We start from the raw sequence: 21,336 nt of genomic DNA, 5'->3' as shown, positions 1-21,336 counted from the left end.
TACAGTGTAGGACTAATTAAGAGCAGGTGGTGGACTGGAGAGGATTCAGGCCGACTGAATTCAGAATTCAGACTTCCATGCTAGAGCAAATCTCTCCTCCGGACCACCAGCCGCTCCATGTATTTGATGTATTCCAAAGCTAACACACATGATTCAACTTGTCAACTATATAATTATCAAGCCCTTGAATAAGTGAATCAGGTGAACGAGTTCAGGGGTACAACTCAATTGTAAAACTACTGGCGTCCCAGAGGAGAGGTTTGAAAACCTCTGTGCTAGAGAGGTATCTCAGCAATCCACCTTGAGGTTGAACTGGCCCCTAAACACAGACCTAGGATCAGATGTCCTCAGCCTAAATCCTCCTTAGGATAGAACATATCTGACCCTGGAACCAGCAGTTAAGGTCAACTCCTATCAACTCCTACAACAGAACATAGTTAGACCAAGTAACAACACAATCAATAGGGAAATGTAGCTTTGTTTGCACATCATGAATATTCCTCACTAGATGAACTGAATCTGCCCACACTGTCGCCTAGACAACCGCTAACGTATCTATTACACCCAAGGGGATTGGATTGGATGAATAACTCAATGTAACACCCCTGAACTGCCCTGTTAGTCCCCCACCCCGACCCCTCTTTGCAGTGTGGCAGTAATGCATGACAGGTGTAGGCTTCATGACTTTGAGCGGAACGCAGTAGTCGGGGGTGTAAATTAACAGCGTCGCCAGCCGTTCCGTTCCACGCCCTCAAACATCCCAGAGTGGCTGAGCCATCAACAGCTCCATGCAAATTGCTGGGCAATAGAAATGCAGAATGGAGATTCAATGAGAGAATGTCGCACTGTAGCAATTAAAATGTATCATAGGGTTTAAGTCCTGAATTTGGCTGCAGAATACCAGTAGTAAGGAGGAGCGAAAAAGCAAACCACCAACTAAACCATCTTTTCTCTCTCTCTCTCCCTCGCTCACTAGCAGTTCATTTAGCTCACACTCTCTCTCTCTCTCTGACACCATCTCTCTCAAGTGCCCATCACGAGTGCTTAGGACATCAATCTTTTTTAGGACTCCTCTTATTTTTAGACCCAGGCATGGTGGATATAGGCTAGTGGCGATCACGCTTAGGCAACGTCGCAAATGGCAGCCTTTTGCACACAGTGCATTACTTTTGACCAGGGCCCACAGGGATGACCGCATGGTTTTGGACAAAAGTAGTACACTATTTAAGGAATAGAGTGCTATTCAGGATGCAGCCTAAGAATCCTCTCGATCCCAAGAGTGAAGGAGGTCACTGCTGAGACTGCTACAGTCAGAACCTACCTACCTAACCACAAAGTTTCCCAGTTGTGTAAAAACATTCTGTCACGCCCAAACAATGTGTCCCTTTAAGCTCAAAGTGCCTGAGCTAAAGCTTTATAAATGGATGATATGCGATGCTAATAACTAGGTTACGTAGTGCCTGTTGGGCAGCGGCCAGTTCCAAGTGATTTACTGCCGGCAAATACAATGATTTACGACATCGCCTTCCCCCTTTAACCAATCTACTAGAGCATTGCTAATGGATGGTGGCCATCTTGTCCGTCTAGCACATCGCTAATTTGTGCTGGTCAGGTACACGACGTGACATTTCTGTGCAGAGGGGCGCACCACCAAATAAAAATAAACCCAGAAGAACCTGATGATAAGGCCCATTAGCATGACTTTATGTTCCTACAGGCAATGGGATATAGGTAACTCGTGTTTAATAAGCACCTCATAATAGGTTTGGCGCATTTCAGCTAAGCCGTTACTAAGGGACAACATTATAGACCAGTGGTTTTCAACTCCGGTCCTTGAGTACCCCCAACAGCACCCATTTTTGTTGTAGCTGCGGACAACATACCTGATTCAACTCATTGAGGGCCTGATGATTAGTTGACAAGTTGAATCAGGTGTGCTTGTCTGGGACAACAAGAAACAGATCTACTGTTGGGGTTATTCGAGGACCAGAGTTAAGAACCACTGTTATAGACCATCACATATTTTGACACTTTATTCTCTGCTGTATCTATAATATGATTTAGTTATACCGTCCTACGTGCCGTCCCATCGCATGTGGGCATCGTAAAGGCCATGCAGACTGTGTTTCATTGACAAGCATCTTATGATTATGATGTATTCAGATTCAGTTACATCTAATTTCAGTCACACAGATTTTTGTTTCCTCTGAGCGTGACACATTCAACGTGATGTCCTACAGCAGGGATGGCGAACTCCAGTCTTCAGGGGCCTGATTGGTGTCACACTTTTGCCCCAGCCCCAGCTAGCACACCTGACTTCAATAATCAACTAATCATGATCTTCAGTTTAGAATGTAATTAGTTTAATCAGCTGTGTTAGCTAGGGATGGGGAAAAAGTGTAACACCACTCCGTCCCGCGAGGACTGGAAATGCCCATCCCTGTCCTACAGTGCGTGGGTCCAGTGTGTCTTGCTGTGTGATTAATGAGAGGAATAGGGGAAGAGGGACGTCCTCTCGGCCTCTCTAAGGTTTATCTGGGTATTTCACTCTTAATCTGGTGACTTTTGTCCTGGCATAAAAGTCACCAGTCTTGACCTTTTAAGGACAATGAAAACTTTACTGTCATGCCTTGTGATGTTTTGTGGGGCACGAGTGTTTGTCGGGCATTGATTCATTGATTCCCTGACTCACAAAGCAGTCAAACAACATGCCTGGAAGACGGCGTTGTCACTGTATTAAACACTTTGATTTACACCTTTAGTTCACAAGCCCAACATTGTGAAAAGCTGCAAGCCGGGTTCTAGCTACATGGACAGTTAAAGAATATTTATAAGGCCCCCTTGACCCACAGTGGCCACCTGTGACTGTCACATTGCATGTGTATAAACGTATTTTATTGTCTTCTCTTGCATAGCTCTGACATGGCCAACCTTTTTAGAGTGTTTATTTTAGATCCTCGCAACCCGTGGCACGTTGTGTCAGTGGAATGCCACGCAGTTTGATGAGGTATAGGTTATGCACGTACTTACTGTGGTGTTTTCACAATCTTTCTGAGAGATCATTCTAAGAGATCATTCAGAGAGATCATTCTGAGAGATCATTCTGAGAGCATTCTGACTGCGGTTGTAACGGGCTTCCTCCTTCTCCTCATCCGAAGAGGAGTAGCAGGGATTTGACCAAAATGCAGCGGGTTGTGAATACATAATGATTTAATAAACAAAAACAGAAGAACACGACGAACACTTGAATAATTACAAAACAAATAAACGAATGTAGACAGACCTGGACACGAACTTACATACAACGTGAAGAACGCATGAACCAGGAAAACAGACTACATAAAACGAACGAACTAACAAAAACCGGAACAGTCCCGTGTGGCGTAACATACAGACACTGACACAGGAGACAACCACCCACAACAAACAGTGTGAAAACACCTACCTTAATATGACTCTCAATTAGAGGAAACGCCAAACACCTGCCTCTAATTGAGAGCCATACCAGGCAACCCTTAAACAAACATAGAAACAGAAAACATAGACTGCCCACCCAAACTCACGTCCTGACCAACTAACACATACAAAACTAACAGAAACAGGTCAGGAACGTGGCATAACCCCCCCCCCCTTAAGGTGCGAACTCCGGGCGCACCAGCACAAAGTTTAGGGGAGGGTCTGGGTGGGCATCTGACCACGGTGGTGGCTCAGGCTCTGGACGAGGTCCCCACCCCACCATAGTCAATCCCAGCTTACTTCTCCCCCTCAGAATGACCACCCTCCTATTCCACCCACCTAATATAAGAGGCAACACAAAAATAAGGGACAGCTCCGGGACAAGGTAGCTCAGGACAGAGAGGTAGGTCAGAATAGAGAGGTAGCTCAAGATAGAGAGGTAGCTCAGGATAGAGGGGCAACTCCGGACTGAAGGGCAGCTCCGGACAGAGAGACAGCTCTGGACTGAGGGGCAGTTCTGGATACATGGCAGCTCTGGACGCTCATGACTAGCTGACGGCTCTGGACGCTCATGGCTGGCTGACGGCTCTGGACGCTCATGGCTGGCTGACGGCTCTGGACGCTCATGGCTGGCTGACGGCTCTGGACGCTCATGGCTGGCTGACGGCTCTGGACGCTCATGGCTGGCTGACGGCTCTGGACGCTCATGGCTGGCTGACGGCTCTGGACGCTCATGGCTGGCTGACGGCTCTGGCAGATCCTGTCTGGTTGGCGGCTCTGGCAGATCCTGTCTGGTTGGCGGCTCTGGCAGATCCTGTCTGGTTGGCGGCTCTGGCAGATCCTGTCTGGTTGGCGGCTCTGGCAGATCCTGACTGACGAATGGCTCTAGCGGCTCCTGACTGACTAACGGCTCTGACGGCTCGGGACAGACGGGCGGCTCTAATGGCTCGGGACAGACGGATGGCTCAGACGGCACTGGGCAGACGGATGGCTCAGACGGCACTGGGGAGACGGATGGCTCTGGCCGGATGAGACGCACTGTAGACCTGGTGCGTGGTGCCGGAACTGGAGGCACCGGGCTAAGGACACGCACCTTCATGCTAGTGCGGGGAGCAGGGACAGGGCACACTGGACTCTCAAAGCGTACTATTTGCCTGGTGCGTGGTACCGGCACTGGTGGCACCGGGCTGAGGGCACGCACATCAGGACGAGTACGGGGAGAAGGAACAGTGTGTACAGGGCTCTGGAGACGCACAGGTGGCTTAGTGCGTGGTGCCGGAACTGGAGGCACTGGGCTGGAGACACGCACCATAGGAAGAGTGCGTGGAGGAGGAACATGGCTCTGAAAACGCACTGGAAGCCTGGTGCGTGGTGTAGGCACTGGTGGTACTGGGCTGGGGCGGGGAGGTAGCGCCGGAAATACCGGACCGTGCAAGCTTACTGGCTCCCTTGAGCATTGAGCCTGCCCAACCTTACCTGGTTGAATGCTCCCCGTCGCCCGACCAGTGCAGGGAGGTGGAATAACCCGCACCGGGCTATGTAGGCGAACCGGGGACACCATGCGTAAGGCTGGTGCCATGTATGCCGGCCCGAGGAGACGCACTGGAGACCAGACGCGTTGAGCCGGCATCATGGCACCTGGCTCAATGCCCACTCTAGCCCTACCAGTGCGGGGAGGTGGAATAACCCGCACCGGGCTATGCACACGTACAGGAGACACCGTGCGCTCTACTGCGTAACACGGCGTCTGCCCGTACTCCCGCTCTCCACGGTTAGCCTGGGAAGTGGGCGCAGGTCTCCTACCTGCCCTTGGCCCACTACCTCTAACCCCCCCCCCAAGAAATTTTTGGGGTTTCTTCACGGGCTTCCGTGCTAGCCGCGGACAGATGCCCACCCAGACCCTCCCCTTGAGTTTTAGGGGTGCGCCCGGAGTTCGCACCTTGAGGGGGGGGTTCTGTCACGTTCCTGACCTGTTTTCTGTTGTTTGGTTGTGTTTATTGGTCAGGGCGTGAGTTTTGGGTGGGCAGTCTATGTTTTCTGTTTCTATGTTGGTTTTGGGTTGCCTGGTATGGCTCTTAATTAGAGGCAGGTGTTTTGCGTTTTCCTCTAATTGAGAGTCATATTAAGGTAGGTTGTTCTCACTGTTTGTGTGTGGGTGATTCTGTAACGGGCTTCCTCCTTCTCCTCATCCGAAGAGGAGTAGCAGGGATTTGACCAAAATGCAGCGGGTTGTGAATACATAATGATTTAATAAACAAAAACAGAAGAACACGACGAACACTTGAATAATTACAAAACAAATAAACGAATGTAGACAGACCTGGACACGAACTTACATACAACGTGAAGAACGCATGAACCAGGAAAACAGACTACATAAAACGAACGAACTAACAAAAACCGGAACAGTCCCGTGTGGCGTAACATACTGACACAGGAGACAACCACCCACAACAAACAGTGTGAAAACACCTACCTTAATATGACTCTCAATTAGAGGAAACGCCAAACACCTGCCTCTAATTGAGAGCCATACCAGGCAACCCTTAAACAAACATAGAAACAGAAAACATAGACTGCCCACCCAAACTCACGTCCTGACCAACTAACACATACAAAACTAACAGAAACAGGTCAGGAACGTGACAGCGGTGAAATAGACAATTGGCCAAATTAGGAGAAGATCACGCCCACACGTCATGATCTGATCATTTGGCTTATTTAAAACTTCTCTAGGGTCGGGGGCAGCATTCGGAATTTTGGATGAAAAGCATGCCCAAATTAAACTGCCTGCTTCTCGGGCCCAGAAGATATGATATGCATATAACTGGTAAATTTGGATAGAAAACACTCTAAAGTTTACAAAACTGTTAACATAGTGTCTGTGAGTATAACAGAACTGATTTGGCAGGCGAAAAACAGAAAAATCCATTAGGGAAGTAGTTTTTTGGGGGTTTTGTAGTTTTCTATTCAATGCCATTACAGTATCCGTTGACTTAGGACTCAAATTGCAGTTCCTATGCCTTCCACTCGATGTCAACAGTATTTAGAAATTGTTTCAGGATTGTATTCTGAAAAATTAGGAAGTAAGAGCAGTCTGAATGAGTGGACCCTAAAATGTCACAGAGCTTTTTCATGCGCGCGACCGAGAGAGTGCCTTTCTTGTTTACCTTTTATATTGATGACGTTATTGTCCGGTTGAAATATTATCGATTATTTAGGGTAAAAATAACCTGAGGATTGAATATGAACATCGTTTGACATGTTTCTATGACCTTTACAGATACAATTTGGATTTTTTGTCTGCCTGTTTTGACTGCGTTTGAGCCTGTGGATTACTGAAGAAAACGCGCAAACAAAACAGAGGTTTTTGGATATAAAGAGACTTTATCGAACAAAAGGAACATTTATTGAGTAAATTAATGTCTGCCGAGTGCAACCATATGAAGATCATCAAAGGTAAGGGATTCATTTTATCTCTATTTCTGACTTGTGTAACTCTTCTACTTGGCTGGTTACTGTTTGTAATGATTTGTCTGCTGGGCTATGTTCTCAAATAATTGTAAGGTATGCTTTCGCCGTAAAGCATTTTTGAAAAATCTGACACCGTGGTTGGATTCACAAGAAGTTAATCTTTAAACCTATGTAAAATATGTTTTGTTTTCTGAATTTTTATAATGAGTATTTCTGTATTTGAATTTGGCGCCCTGCAGTTTCACTGGCTTTTGAAGAGGTGGGACGCTAACGTTTCATGTACCCAAGAGAGGTTAAGACCCTGTTTGATCTTCTAATCAAGCAGGTTTTAAAGACTCTTACAAGTCCTAGAACTAGGTTAATGAGAGGGTTAAAGGTGTAATTAGGGAAAACATTGTTAGCAGGGAAAACAGTGGAAACCCAGGGGGTGTTAGCAGGGAAAACAGTGGAAACCCAGGGGATGTTAGCAGTGAAAACATTGGAAACCCAGGGGGTGTTATCATGGAAAACATTGGAAACCCAGGGGATGTTAGCAGGGAAAACAGTGGAAACACAGGGGGTGTTAGCAAGGTAAACAGTGGAAACCCAGGGGGTGTTAGCAGGGAAAACATTGGAATCCCAGGGGGTGTTAGCATGGAAAACAGTGGAATCCCAGGGGGTGTTAGCAGGGAAAACAGTGGAAACCCAGGGGGTGTTAGCAGGGAAAACAGTGGAAACCCAGGGGGTGTGGGCAGGGAAAACTGTGTTAGCAGGGAAAACAGTGGAAACCCAGGGGGTGTTAGCAGGGAAAACATTGGAAACCCAGGGGGTGTTATCATGGAAAACATTGGAAACCCAGGGGATGTTAGCAGGGAAAACAGTGGAAACCCAGGGGGTGTTAGCAAGGAAAACAGTGGAAACCCAGGGGGTGTTAGCAGGGAAAACATTGGAAACCCAGGGGGTGTTAGCATGGAAAACAGTGGAAACCCAGGGGGTGTTAGCAGGGAAAACAGTGGAAACCCAGGGGGTGTTAGCAGGGAAAACAGTGGAAACCCAGGGGGTGTGGGCAGGGAAAACAGTGGAAACCAAAGGGGGTGTTAGCAGGGAAAACAGTGGAAACCCAGGGGGTGTGGGCAGGGAAAACAGTGGAAACCCAGGGGGTGTTAGCAGGGAAAACAGTGGAAACCCAGGGGGTGTTAGCAGGGAAAACAGTGGAAACCCAGGGGGTGATAGCAGGGAAAACAGTGGAAACCCAGGGGTGTTAGCAGGGAAAACAGTGGAAACCAAGGGGGTGTTAGCAGGGAAAACAGTGGAAACCCAGGGGGTGTTAGCAGGGAAAACAGTGGATTGTAGGGCTCAGCATGCTCCAACTTGTGTCATGCACCAAGTTGTGTCAAGCGCAAACACGTGTCAAGTGCCAACCAGTGTCAAGCCAGAACAGTCACTATCACAGCCATGGAAAACCCTATCAACTCTACTTTGTTCTTACAGGCCCCTACGATCTTGAATATGTTATTGTATGTATGTAGCAAACAAATCCAAGGCCAAAGCAATAAGACCAGACAGGGGTTTTAAAAAAAGGAATGCGACAGGTGAGACTGCTCTCTGACCAGTGTCTGTGAGTGACTCAGGCAGCTAACGTGGCTGCCAATCGTAAAACTCACGGCTGCCAGTCGTAAAACCTTTACCCCCCATATCCCACTCAGAGAGTCTGCCAGAGCAAGACGATGCATCATACGTTTCAAACTTAGCATCCTCAAACAGCTGATTTATTTAAGCTTAAACCTTCGTTAGTTAGTGTTCAACCCTATAATGATAGGATGCATTGCATGTCATGAGTCTTTGTCTTAATGAGTTACAGTATTGTGCTCGCGGTCTATACACTGCTATACCAGAATCAATCCCTAATCAATCCCTCGCTAACGCTGCTAATGTTTTCATGGTATTTAGAGACTACTATACATATGTGTTATTTCATAGTTTTGATGTCTTCATTATTATTCTACAATGTAGAAAATAGTAAAAATAAAGCAAAAAACTTTTGAATGAGTATACTTTGAATACAATAGTAAATGATCCGTCCTTAATTAGACTTATCACTATAGAGTGACCACATGTTGTCCCAGATTGTGCGGGACAGTCCCATATTTTGTCCCACGTCCCGCGACCAAACAATCATGTCCAGCATTTGATCAACAATTTCAAATTGTGCTTATGAAAAGATTCGTAAAATATTCAGACCCCTTCCCCTTTTGCACATTTTGGAACATTACAGCCTGATTCTAAAATGTATTCAATTATTTTCTTTCCTCATCAATCTACACACAATACCCCATAACCCCATAGAAATTTTTGCTAACTTAGGTATATATGTACACACTGCTCAAAAAAATAAAGGGAACACTTAAACAACACAATGTAACTCCAAGTCAATCACACTTCTATGAAATCTGTCCACTTAGGAAGCAACACTGATTGACAATACATTTCACATGCTGTTGTGCAAATGGAATAGACAACAGGTGGAAATTATAGGCAATTAGCAAGACACCCCCAATAAAGGAGTGGTTCTGCAGGTGGTGACCACAGACCAATTCTCAGTTCCTATGCTTCCTGGCTGATGTTTTGGTCACTTTTGAATGCTGGCGGTGCTTTCACTCTAGTGGTAGCATGAGACGGAGTCTACAACCCACACAAGTGGCTCAGGTAGTGCAGCTCATCCAGGATGGCACATCAATGCGAGCTGTGGCAAGAAGGTTTGCTGTGTCTGTCAGCGTAGTGTCCAGAGCATGGAGGCGCTACCAAGAGACAGGCCAGTACATCAGGAGACGTGGAGGAGGCCGTAGGAGGGCAACAACCCAGCAGCAGGACCGCTACCTCCGCCTTTGTGCAAGGAGGAGCAGGAGGAGCACTGCCAGAGCCCTGCAAAATGACCTCCAGCAGGCCACAAATGTGCATGTGTCTGCTCAAACGGTCAGAAACAGACTCCATGAGGGTGGTATGAGGGCCCGACGTCCACAGGTGGGGGTTGTGCTTACAGCCCAACACCGTGCAGGATGTTTGGCATTTGCCAGAGAACACCAAGATTGGCAAATTCGCCACTGGCGCCCTGTGCTCTTCACAGATGAAAGCAGGTTCACACTGAGCACATGTGACCGACGTGACAGAGTCTGGAGACGCCGTGGAGAACGTTCTGCTGCCTGCAACATCCTCCAGCATGACCGGTTTGGCGGTGGGTCAGTCATGGTGTGGGGTGGCATTTCTTTGGGGGCCGCACAGCCCTCCATGTGCTCGCCAGAGGTAGCCTGACTGCCATTAGGTACCAAGATGACATCCTCAGACCCCTTGTGAGACCATATGCTGGTACGGTTGCCCCTGGGTTCCTCCTAATGCAAGACAATGCTGGACCTCATGTGGCTGGAGTGTGTCAGCAGTTCCTGCAAGAGGAAGGCATTGATGCTATGGACTGGCCCGCCTGTTCCCCAGACCTGAATCCAATTGAGCACATCTGGGACATCATGTCTCGCTCCATCCACCAATGCCACGTTGCACCACAGACTGTCCAGGAGTTGGCGGATGCTTTAGTCCAGGTCTGGGAGGAGATCCCTCAGGAGACCATCCGCCACCTCATCAGGAGCATGCCCAGGCGTTGTAGGGAGGTCATACAGGCACGTGGAGGCCACACACACTACTGAGCCTCATTTTGACTTGTTTTAAGGACATTACTTCAAAGTTGGATCAGCCTGTTGTGTGGTTTTCCACTTTAATTTTGGGTGTAACTCCAAATCCAGACCTCCATGGGTTGATACATTTGATTTCCATTGATAATTTTTGTGTGATTTTGTTGTCAGCACATTCAACTATGTAAAGAAAAAATAATTTAATACGAATATTTCATTCATTCAGATCTAGGATGTGTTATTTTAGTGTTCCCTTTATTTTTTTGAGCAGTGTATATATATATATATAAATAAATAAATAAATAAAACTGAAATAGTTTATTTACATAAGTATTCAGATCCTTTGAGACTCGAAATTAGCTCAAGTGCATCCTGAATCCATTGATCATACTTGAGATGTTTCTACAACTTGATTGGAGTCCACCTGTGGTAAATTCAATTGATTGGACATGATTTGGAAAGGCACACACCTGTCTCTATAACGTCACATGTAAGAGCAAAAACTAAGCCATGAGGTCGAAAGAATTGTCCGTAGACGTCCGAGACAGGATTGTGTCAAAGCACCGATCTGGGGAAGGGTACCAAAACATTTCTGCATCATTGAATGTCCCCAAGAACACAGTGGCCTCCAGTATTCTTAAATGGAAGAAGTTTGGAACTACCAAGACTTCCTAGAGCTGGCCGCCCTTCCAAACTGAGCAATAGGGGAAGTGACCAAGAACCTGATGGTCACTCTGACAGCTCCAGAGTTCCCCTGTGGAGATAGGAAAACCTTCCAGAAGGATAACCATCTCTGCAGCACTCCACCAACCAGGCATTTATGATAGAGTGGCCAGTTGGAAGCCACTCCTCAGTAAAAGGCACATGATGCATACTTGGAGTTTGCCAAAAGGCAGGTAAAGGACTCTCAGACCATGATAAACAAGATTATCTGGTCTGATGAAAGAAAGATTTAACTCTTTGGCCTGAATGCCAAGTGGTACATCTGGAGGAAACCTGGCACCCTTCCTATGGTGAAGCGTAGTATGGGCAGCATCATGCTGTGGGGATGTTTTCCAATGGCAGGAACTGGGACACTAGTCAGGATCAAGGGAAAGATGAATGGAGCAAAGTACAGAGAGATCTGTACTTTGTCAGAACCTGACTGGGCCAAAGGTTCACCTTCCAACAGGACAACGGTCCTAAGCACACAGCCAAGACAACCCAGGAGTGGCTTTGAGACAAGTCTCTGAATGTCCTTGAGTGGCCCAGCCCTGACTTGAACCCAATCGAACATCTCTGGAGAGACTTGAAAATAGCTGTGCAGCGACACTCCCCATCCTTGGGTATGACGCTACAAGCTTACCACACCTATATTTCGGGGGTTTCTCCCATTCTCTCGGCAGATCCTCTCAAGCTCTGTCAGGTTGGATGGGGAGCAATTTAATCAATTTTAGAATAAAGCTGTAACATAATAAAATATAGAAAATTCAAGGGGTCTGAATACTTTCCGAATGCACTGTATATGATAAGGATGTGGTAATGGTGACGTAAAACACTTCTCCAGTCATTGTTGAGATCTGATATTCTGCGCAAGACCAGACGTTGGGCCAATGTCATAGACCTATCATCAACCAATTCTCAAACTATTTCGGGCTAAATTCCAGCTAAACCTGGAGAGGACAGTTATGCCTAACTACTTACAAAAAGTGTGCTACCGATGAAGAGCTACAAAAGTAAGCAAATAGCTGTATTAGACTGCAAGATAGGATATAAGGTCATTTCACATTTATGTCGTTCTCATATTTACTGCTACTTCACTCAATCCCGTTTTACATTCCCTGAGACCAACTATAATTGTTTCCTTGGTCACATATTGCCAGATTTTCATAAAACACATGTGGTTTCTTGTTTCTGCATCACTACATTTTGCACGAGGCAAAAGAGTAGCTTCGCTTCAATTAGCTCATTCGGTGCAGGGCTGTAGTGCTGCCTGAGTACACCTGAGTGTTGCTCAGCCACTTCTCACAATGGTGCTCATTTAGTCAAGTTAGATCACATAATGATTAGTTAGTATTCTACATAACACAACCAAATATAATGGCATAGTACAACGTTACTGTAACACCAAACACACCACCTAATGTCTTATGAGATTTTAGGATGGTTAGCTGAATAGTCAAAAAAGTAAATATCTCACGCGGCCAAAACTGTGAATGTCCTGCAAAATCATCCTGTTGTCCAACATTTGGATATTTTAAATGTGGTCACTGTCCTAAAACTGTTTTTCTGCCAGTCTGTTTATTTATTTACCCCCCTGTCCTTTATCACCGACTGACTGGGTTGGCTGTCAGTGGTCTCGTTTACTGTGATGTGATGCGCCTCTGACTGTGCACTAAGCATTTACTGATTTAAGCCGTTGGATGGGGCACCATTAGAAACGTACTGTCTGTCGGGCTTACAGTAAAAGAGTGATGACAAGTTGGAGCCTATGGGGACTGCTCCTCGGCTTGCAGCTGTCTGCAGCAAATAAAAACATCTAGTTCACGACATACCGCCCTAAAACTTTTCAAAACAGCCCAATGTTTGTGTTACAATTACGGCAGCCATAGCCATGCTAAATGTTTTTATATATGTATAATATATATATATATATATATATATATAGTATTTGTAATTTCTAAACAGAAACAAGAAAAGACTCTACTATTTTGCACAGTACATAAAAATGACTTAAAAGTTGGTAATAAACCACCTCGTCAACACTTTACACCACTTTATGGCAAAAGGTTTGGGCTAAATTTGACCTGATCACTTTGATAGAAGATTCAGCAAGAATTCCACAAAGTATTACTCTAGTAGTTGAGTTAAAGCGTTGCACTACCACAGTCATTAAGTGTAGAATTACTAGCTGAGTCACAGTACGCCGACCAGGCACTGTTAGCCAAGTCACTGTATTAAACACTCAATTATTTTTTTGCTGAATTAGCGACTGTACAAACTTCATTCTTTCAAGGATCAGACATGAATCAATTACCAGTTGTGATTGGTAGTAAAGATAGCAATAAAGGTAGAGTAGTACTGGTAGTGTTTCATTCTAGACCACAAACAAACACGATAGAAGACCATCTAAAAAGCTGTGTTGGTATTTAGCACAAATGCCATCCCACAACAAACACGTGTACACACACCTAAAGCAAACAGATGCCTGCATTTTTTACAGAGCGCAACAAAACAGCATCCCCCCAGACCCCTTTACAATGCACTTCACCCATTTGACCCTTAGTCCCCTTACCCTTCACCCCCTGTACTATACCCTCTGACCCCTGAACCCTGACCTGACTCACGTGTTGCCTGGTTTTGTCAAGGCTGTGCAAGCTAGAGCTCTCTGCTGCTGGCTCATGTTCTGTACCCGGTTCTTCTTACTGTTCTTCTCCATCTCCTGGCCGGACTGTCTGGGACTCACAGACCAATGGGACCAGATCCCAGTGAAAAGCTGCAGTTAACACTTGTCTATAATGACTACAGGCTGATCCAGGACAGGTCCAGTTAAGACTGATCTATAATGACTACAGGCTGATCCAGGACAGGTCCAGTTAAGACTGATCTATAATGACTACAGGCCGATCCAGGACAGGTCCAGTTAAGACTGATCTATAAAGACTACAGGCTGATCCAGGACAGGTCCAGTTAAGACTGATCTATAATGACTACAGGCTGATCCAGGACAGGTCCAGTTAAGACTGATCTATAATGACTACAGGCCGATCCAGGACAGGTCCAGTTAATTAACACTGTTCTATAAAGACTACAGGCTGATCCAGGACAGGTCCAGTTAACTCTGATCTATAATGACTACAGGCCAATCCAGGACAGGTCCAGTTAACACGGGTCTATAATGACTACAGGCCGATCCAGGACAGCTGTAGACCCAGGCAGATCAAAGTAATAGTAATCCGTATAGCTGTCTTCAGAATCTTGAGTCTTCAGAATCTTGAGTCTTCAGAATGTAGAGTCTTCAGAATGTAGAGTCTTCAGAATGTAGAGTCTTCCGAGTCTTCAGACAGAATTAGAGTATTCGGGAACACATGTTTGTCTTGTTGTAGTTGAATTGTCCAGCCTCTGAGGACATTTAGAACAAAAGAGTACAATGAGAACAAACAACATTTGTTCATGGTTGGAGAACAGAGATTTCTGTCTGCAACATTTCCGTTGAAAAAAATCCATGTGCAACCAAAGCAGTTCATGATGAAGTGGCCATGGTTCGCTGTTCGTCCCGCTTCCTTGCTTGGTCTCTCTCGCTCTCTCTGTTAATGTCCCTCTCTCACTGGCACTCATTCACTCCCTCTTTCTCCCCCTCTCTCTCATTCCTCACTATGTCACTCAGTTTGCTCATCATGTTTCCTCACCCACAACTGTCTCCACTCTGTTTCTCCCTCCCTCCCTCCCTCCCTCCCTCCCTCCCTCCCTCCCTCCCTCCCTCCCTCCCTCCCTCCCTCCCTCCCTCCCTCCCTCCCTCCCTCCCTCCTTTTCACACTTTCAGCCCCCAGCTGTTTTACGTAGCTCTGTTGACACAACCATACATATACGGTACAGAGCTCGATGGAACCTAATAAAGACCCAATGCTGACCCCGTGTGTAAGCTTAGTACAGGGAACCTACCCAGACCATTCCAGACCCTCTACTGCATCCTCATTCTATAATCACAGACACATAGCCATCACTTTATGTCCTCATGTGACAAAAAGCTGCTGTCCTGTACAAACGCTGCTGGACTGGTGGCTACACAGGGGCAGCTCTTGTGGACATGTTGAGGGTGAAGTTAACCAGTTAACCATGTGAAAGTGAAGTCTCGTCTTCCAGCCAGACAGCTGAGTAAGAGGTACAAGTGCATCAGTCAGGGCCAGGCTGACAGAGCATGGAGGAAGAGGGGGCCTCACACCAGCCAGGGGAGGAATGTCCTTATGCACTTCCTTGTTCTGGTGGTGGGATGGTGGGATGCAGGGCATTGGGAGGAAGGGGGCATGTGGGGCTACGGGGGGCTTCTTTGGGGTAGTCAGCTGTCACAGTGTTGGGTTGAGAGACAGGGAGGGGGTGAAAGGGAGATGGATGTCCTAGCTAAGGTCTTCCCCTCACTCACTGTGTAGAAGCTATTACCAACACACATTAACACTTTCTACATAGGCTACATAGTATTAACACTTTCTATATAGACTACATAGTATTAACACTTTCTATATAGGCTACATAGCATTAACACTTTCTATATAGACTACATAGTATTAACACTTTCTATATAGACTACATAGTATTAACACTTTCTATATAGACTACATAGTATTAACACTTTCTATATAGGCTACATAGCATTAACATTTTCTATATAGACTACATAGTATTAACACTTTCTATATAGACTACATAGTATTAACACTTTCTATATAGACTACATAGTATTAACACTTTCTATAAAGGCTACATAGCATTAACATTTTCTATATAGACTACATAGTATTAACACGTTCTATATAGACTACATAGTATTAACACTTTCTATATAGACTACATAGTATTAACACTTTCTATATAGACTACATAGTATTAACACTTTCTATATAGACTACATAGTATTAACACTTTCTATATAGACTACATAGTATTAACACTTTCTATATAGGCTACATAGCATTAACACTTTCTATATAGACTACATAGTATTAACACTTTCTATATAGACTACATAGTATTAACACTTTCTATATAGGCTACATAGCATTAACACTTTCTATATAGACTACATAGTATTAACACTTTCTATATAGACTACATAGCATTAACATTTTCTATATAGACTACATAGTATTAACACTTTCTATATAGGCTACATAGTATTTACACTCTACTATTATCTTTAAAGAGGGATTGTTTTCATGATAAATACATGACATAAAAATCTTTCACTTGTTTCAGAAATGATGTGTGTTTAAACATAGAATGTATGTTTTTTTATTGAATATATCACATATGGTTGACCTATAAGTACAAACCTATACTGTATTCGCTATGCAATTACAGAGCGATCCAGAATCCAAACAACAGACTAATACTGTGTATTTCTGAAGTCCATATGATTTGATTATGTAAGGTGAAAGAGTCAGTCCTTGCAGGTGGCTGGGTTAACCTGTGGCTGGGACAGACAGGTGCTGAGTGATATGAGTGATGATGCTTCCATTTCTGCTCAGGCCGCGAAATGCAAATCACTGAGTAAGTTGAAATTGCATCTCTGTGTGTGTGTGTGTGTGTTTGTGTGTGTGTGTGTGTGTTGGTGCGTGCATCTTATGCCTTTTGGTTAATCTATGTTTTGTTCATGATATGTTTTGATAGGATTTCTAGTCAAATAAAATGACCTGCTCTAAACTAATCATTCAATCGTGCTCAATTCATGAACGCCCACAGGTGTGTGTATTTAAATAACACGTGACTTGTTAAGAAGAACACAGGACAAGTGGCTTAGGCAAAATTCACTCATGCATTTTTTTGTTCTATCAGGTTGGACTCAGCCTTCTGTAGGAGAGAGAACAACAAACATCATAAGGAAAGCTCTGATTTCCTAAAACAGCTAGGGTAGGTAATTTTACATTATAACATGTTACCTTCGGCTAACCGTTTGTAACGTCCTGACCAGAGTTCTTATGTGTTTTGCTTGTTTAGTGTTGGTCAGGACTTGAGCTGGGTGGGAATTCTATGTTGTGTGTCTAGTTCGTCTGTTTCTATGTTCAGCCTGATATGGTTCTCAATCAGAGACAGCTGTCAATCGTTGTCCCTGATTGAGAATCATATATAGGTGGCTTGTTTTGTGTTGGGGATTGTGGGTGGTTGTTTCCTGTCTCTGTGTTTGTATTCTGCACCAGATAGGTCTGTATCGGTTTGCCACTTTTGTTATTTTGTATTTGTTTAGTGTTCACAGTAGTTTTTTGTTAATTAAACATGTTGAGCACTGGCTACGCTGCGTGTTGGTCCGATCCCTGTTTCACCCCCTCTTCTAGTGAAGAGAGGGAAGGCCGCCGTTACACCGTTTTACATCTCATGTGTTCATTCAGACTTTCTGAGACAATGCACAATACTTTGACTGACATAACAGTAGACCTATGTATATCTAAGTATTTTTATGTATGTTTACATCCGGATATTGCATCAGTATTTTGCATCAGTATTTTGCATCAGTATGTTGCCAATAATATATTAAAACATAAAGTCATGAAACTTGTAATCTCTCCTCTCTCATATCTCAGTGGGATCGGATATTGTTCCACAAGGATGAATGCCTCTTCAGGAAACCACACTTACTTCAGCTGGAATGTTTGCCTTAACAAGGGCTATGTTGGGCCAGTGCTTTCTGGTGCTGTCCAGTCCCTGTGCTTCCTGCTGGGGATGCCAGCCCTGGTCTGGTGCCTCTGGATCTCTCTGAGTGGAAGTCTCTCTGGAGGTCTCAAACCCACCCAGGTTTTACCTATTAACCTGTTTGCAGTGGAGCTGGTGTTCTGTGTGGAGGGTTTCTTTGAGGTGGTCAACAACCTCATCCAGAACATCATGTTGCAGCAGGCTGTATATTTCCTCTATATCCTCTCCTGGACCTGCAGGCCCCTGCTCCAGAGCTGCATCTGTGTGGAGAGATACCTGGCGGTGGTCCACCCTGTGGCTTTCCTCAAGTACAGACTCCGGAGATACAGGGTGGTGTGTTCAACCGTGGTCTGGCTGCTGTCGCTCACTTACGCATGTTTTTCTATCCCTTTATTGGGTAATGAAGAAATCGCAACTCATGTGCTAATTGGTGTCTATTGCCTTGGGGTGGCCGTCATTTCCCTCTGCTGCTTCTTCATCCTGCGTGTGCTGAAGCAGCCTGGTCCAGGAGAGGTAGAGGGAGGCAGAGGGGGAGATAAGAAACAGGGGACAACAGATCCACTTAAGATGAGAGCTTTTGGGATCGTCTTAACCAACCTGGTGATCATTTTGGCGAGCTCCATCCTGATGGTTGTTGGTTATGCCACCCTTTCGTCCAGTCTTGACTACAACTGCAATGTCATCAACATTTTGGTGATTGTTAACATCTTTAGTGTCTTGTTCTCACCCCTGATTCACCTCTACAGAGAGGGAAAGCTGCCATGCCGAAGAGGGACAGAGACACATTAGACTTACAGGTGTGGGCACAATCGCTAGGAGATGATAGAGCGTTTTGTTAAATATGCATTAAATTAAAATTATTCCGTCAATACCGCGGCGCAGCCTAACTTCTTAGTGCCTGCAACTGTAGTTTAAACATACAAAGACATGGCAAAGATGTAGAAGGATTTGTGTACTATTTTATTTGATAAATAGTTTGGATTGTTTTAATTTGGTGGCCTGTAGCAATAGAGTCTTGTTAGATACACAACATAAGCTTTATAATTGTTGTTAAAGGGGCAATCAAACAACAAAGTGAGAGAGTCCCTACCATTGTTTTTGTAAAAAGCAACTTTTTAATTCATAGACAGAGCTATGGATGCAAGGACTGACCAGCCATGATATCAAAATGATCGTTTTAATCAAGTTTTTAGACTATGCGGTGGTTTACTTTGATGTTTTTTAACAAACAAAGGAGTTAAACAAGCTCTTATTTTAGGTTCTGCTAGGGTATGACAGTTGAACTAAGCTCATGAGGCATTTCTAAGTAATATATTTCAAGATCCAATGGGCATATATCATTCATTTGAAAGTCCAAGAATGGATGTTCGAAAACGCAGATTGCCCCTTTAACTAAAGCCTCATCGCTTGTTTATCACTTATAGTGAATGTTGGTTTGTTTTATTAGTTATACAATTAGTATCAGGACGGGGTGGCTAGATTGGAGATTAGGCCTATTCATTTAGCATTATTACTGGTCCAGAGGATGGAGGGATGGAGATAAAGGGTAAAAAAATAGGAGGGAGGGCACAGATCATCCTGCAGACCTTGGTGCTGAACTACTCTCCTACGCTTATCAGGGTAATCCTTCAGGAAAATTTCTTTGAGATCATTCAGGTGTATTCTGACCCCCATGAATTCCTCCTGTGTTGGGTAGCTTTACTCAGCCCCTCTACCTCCACGGGGCTGGGAAACTGCCCTTTATCGGGGGTTAAAGAGAAAGATAACCACTGTGGGGAATGGTGTCTTTCATTTCTCAGGTCATCATTCTGTTCCATTCCTTTTAGTCATGCTATTTTGAGGTCTTGACATTTGTAGTAAGTGGTTTCTGGTTAAACTAAACAGTGTGAGAAGTGGGGAAGAGGATTAAGGGGTTGATTGGTGTGAAATGTTCATTGTATTTGTCGTTGTATAGCCGTTAATCTAAGTGAAATTAGGAAGTTACATTGTGAGATTTTACTATCACCTCATGCTCACCATTCCAACCTATTCCTGACTATTTTGCTTGTCTTGACAAAATGTAACCCCAATGACATATAGTACTATTTTCACTTTGCTTAGTCGTATTTTAACTGGTATTACATCCTGTATAGCAGTTGCTTCTCTACTTCTATGTGATGTTCTATATCAACTGAATAAAAAGGCAAATGCAACATGTAAACTGTTGGTCCCATGTTTCATGAGCTGAAATAAAAGATCCCAGATATTTTCCATGCGCACAAAATGTTTATTTCTCTCAAATTCTGTGCACAAATTTGGTTACATCCCTGTTAGTGAGCATTTTATCCTTTATCAAGATAATCAATCCACCTGAGAGGTGTGGCATGTCAAGAAGCTGATTAAACAGCGTGATGCTGGGGACAATACAAGACCACTCTATCTATAATGTACAGTTTTATAACACAACACAATGCCAAAGACGTCTCATGTTTTGAGGGAGAGTGCAATTGGCATGCTGACTGCAGGACTGTCCACCAGAACTGTTGCCAGATCATTTAATGCTCATTTCTATACCATAAGCCTTTAACGTAATTTTTGAGAATTTGGTAGTACGTCCAACCGACCTCACAACCGCAGACCAAGTGTATGGCGTCTTGTGTGCGAGCGTTTTGCTGATGTCAATGTTGTGAACAGAGTGCCCCATGGTGGCTGTAGGGTTATGGTATGGGAAGGCATAGCATTCAGACAATGAGTGATATGAGTGGTGATGCTTCCATTTCTGCTCAGGCCAAAATGCAAATACCTGAGCAGGTTGAAATTCCATCTCTGTGTGTGTGTGTGTGCAAGCATCTGCATTTTGTTGATCTGGTCTAAGAGACTGCATCTCAGTGCAATAGGCGTCACTGCAGTACCTGGTTCGAAACCAGGCTGCATCACATCCGGCCGTGATTGGGAGTCCCATAGAGCGGCACACAATTGGCCCAGCGGCGTCCGGATTTTGCCGTGGTAGAGTTATAAGAATTTGTTCTTAACTTAACTGACTTGCATAGTTAAACAAAGGTTAAATAAAAAAATGTAAATCTTTGTTTTGTTCCATCCTGATACATTTAGATTTCTAGTAAAATAAAATGCAATGGTGTTCAATTCACCCACAGGTATGTGTATGTAAATAACACAACACGTGACTTGCTAGGAAGAACACAGGAGAGAGCTTTGCATGAAATCACTTATACATGTAGGTACATTGAAGAGAGAAGGAGAGAGAACTGTTGCGCGTCAAGGTAGGAGTTACACAAAAAAGAGGGCATTTTATTTTACATTTAAACATCACTGAGTATATTATCTCCTATTCATGTCTTAATTCAGACTTTCTGAGACAATGCGCAAT

Source organism: Salvelinus namaycush, chromosome 42, assembly GCF_016432855.1.
Source record: "Salvelinus namaycush isolate Seneca chromosome 42, SaNama_1.0, whole genome shotgun sequence".
Taxonomy (NCBI): Eukaryota; Metazoa; Chordata; class Actinopteri; order Salmoniformes; family Salmonidae; genus Salvelinus; species Salvelinus namaycush.
Note: the sequence above shows the minus strand (reverse complement) of the source record.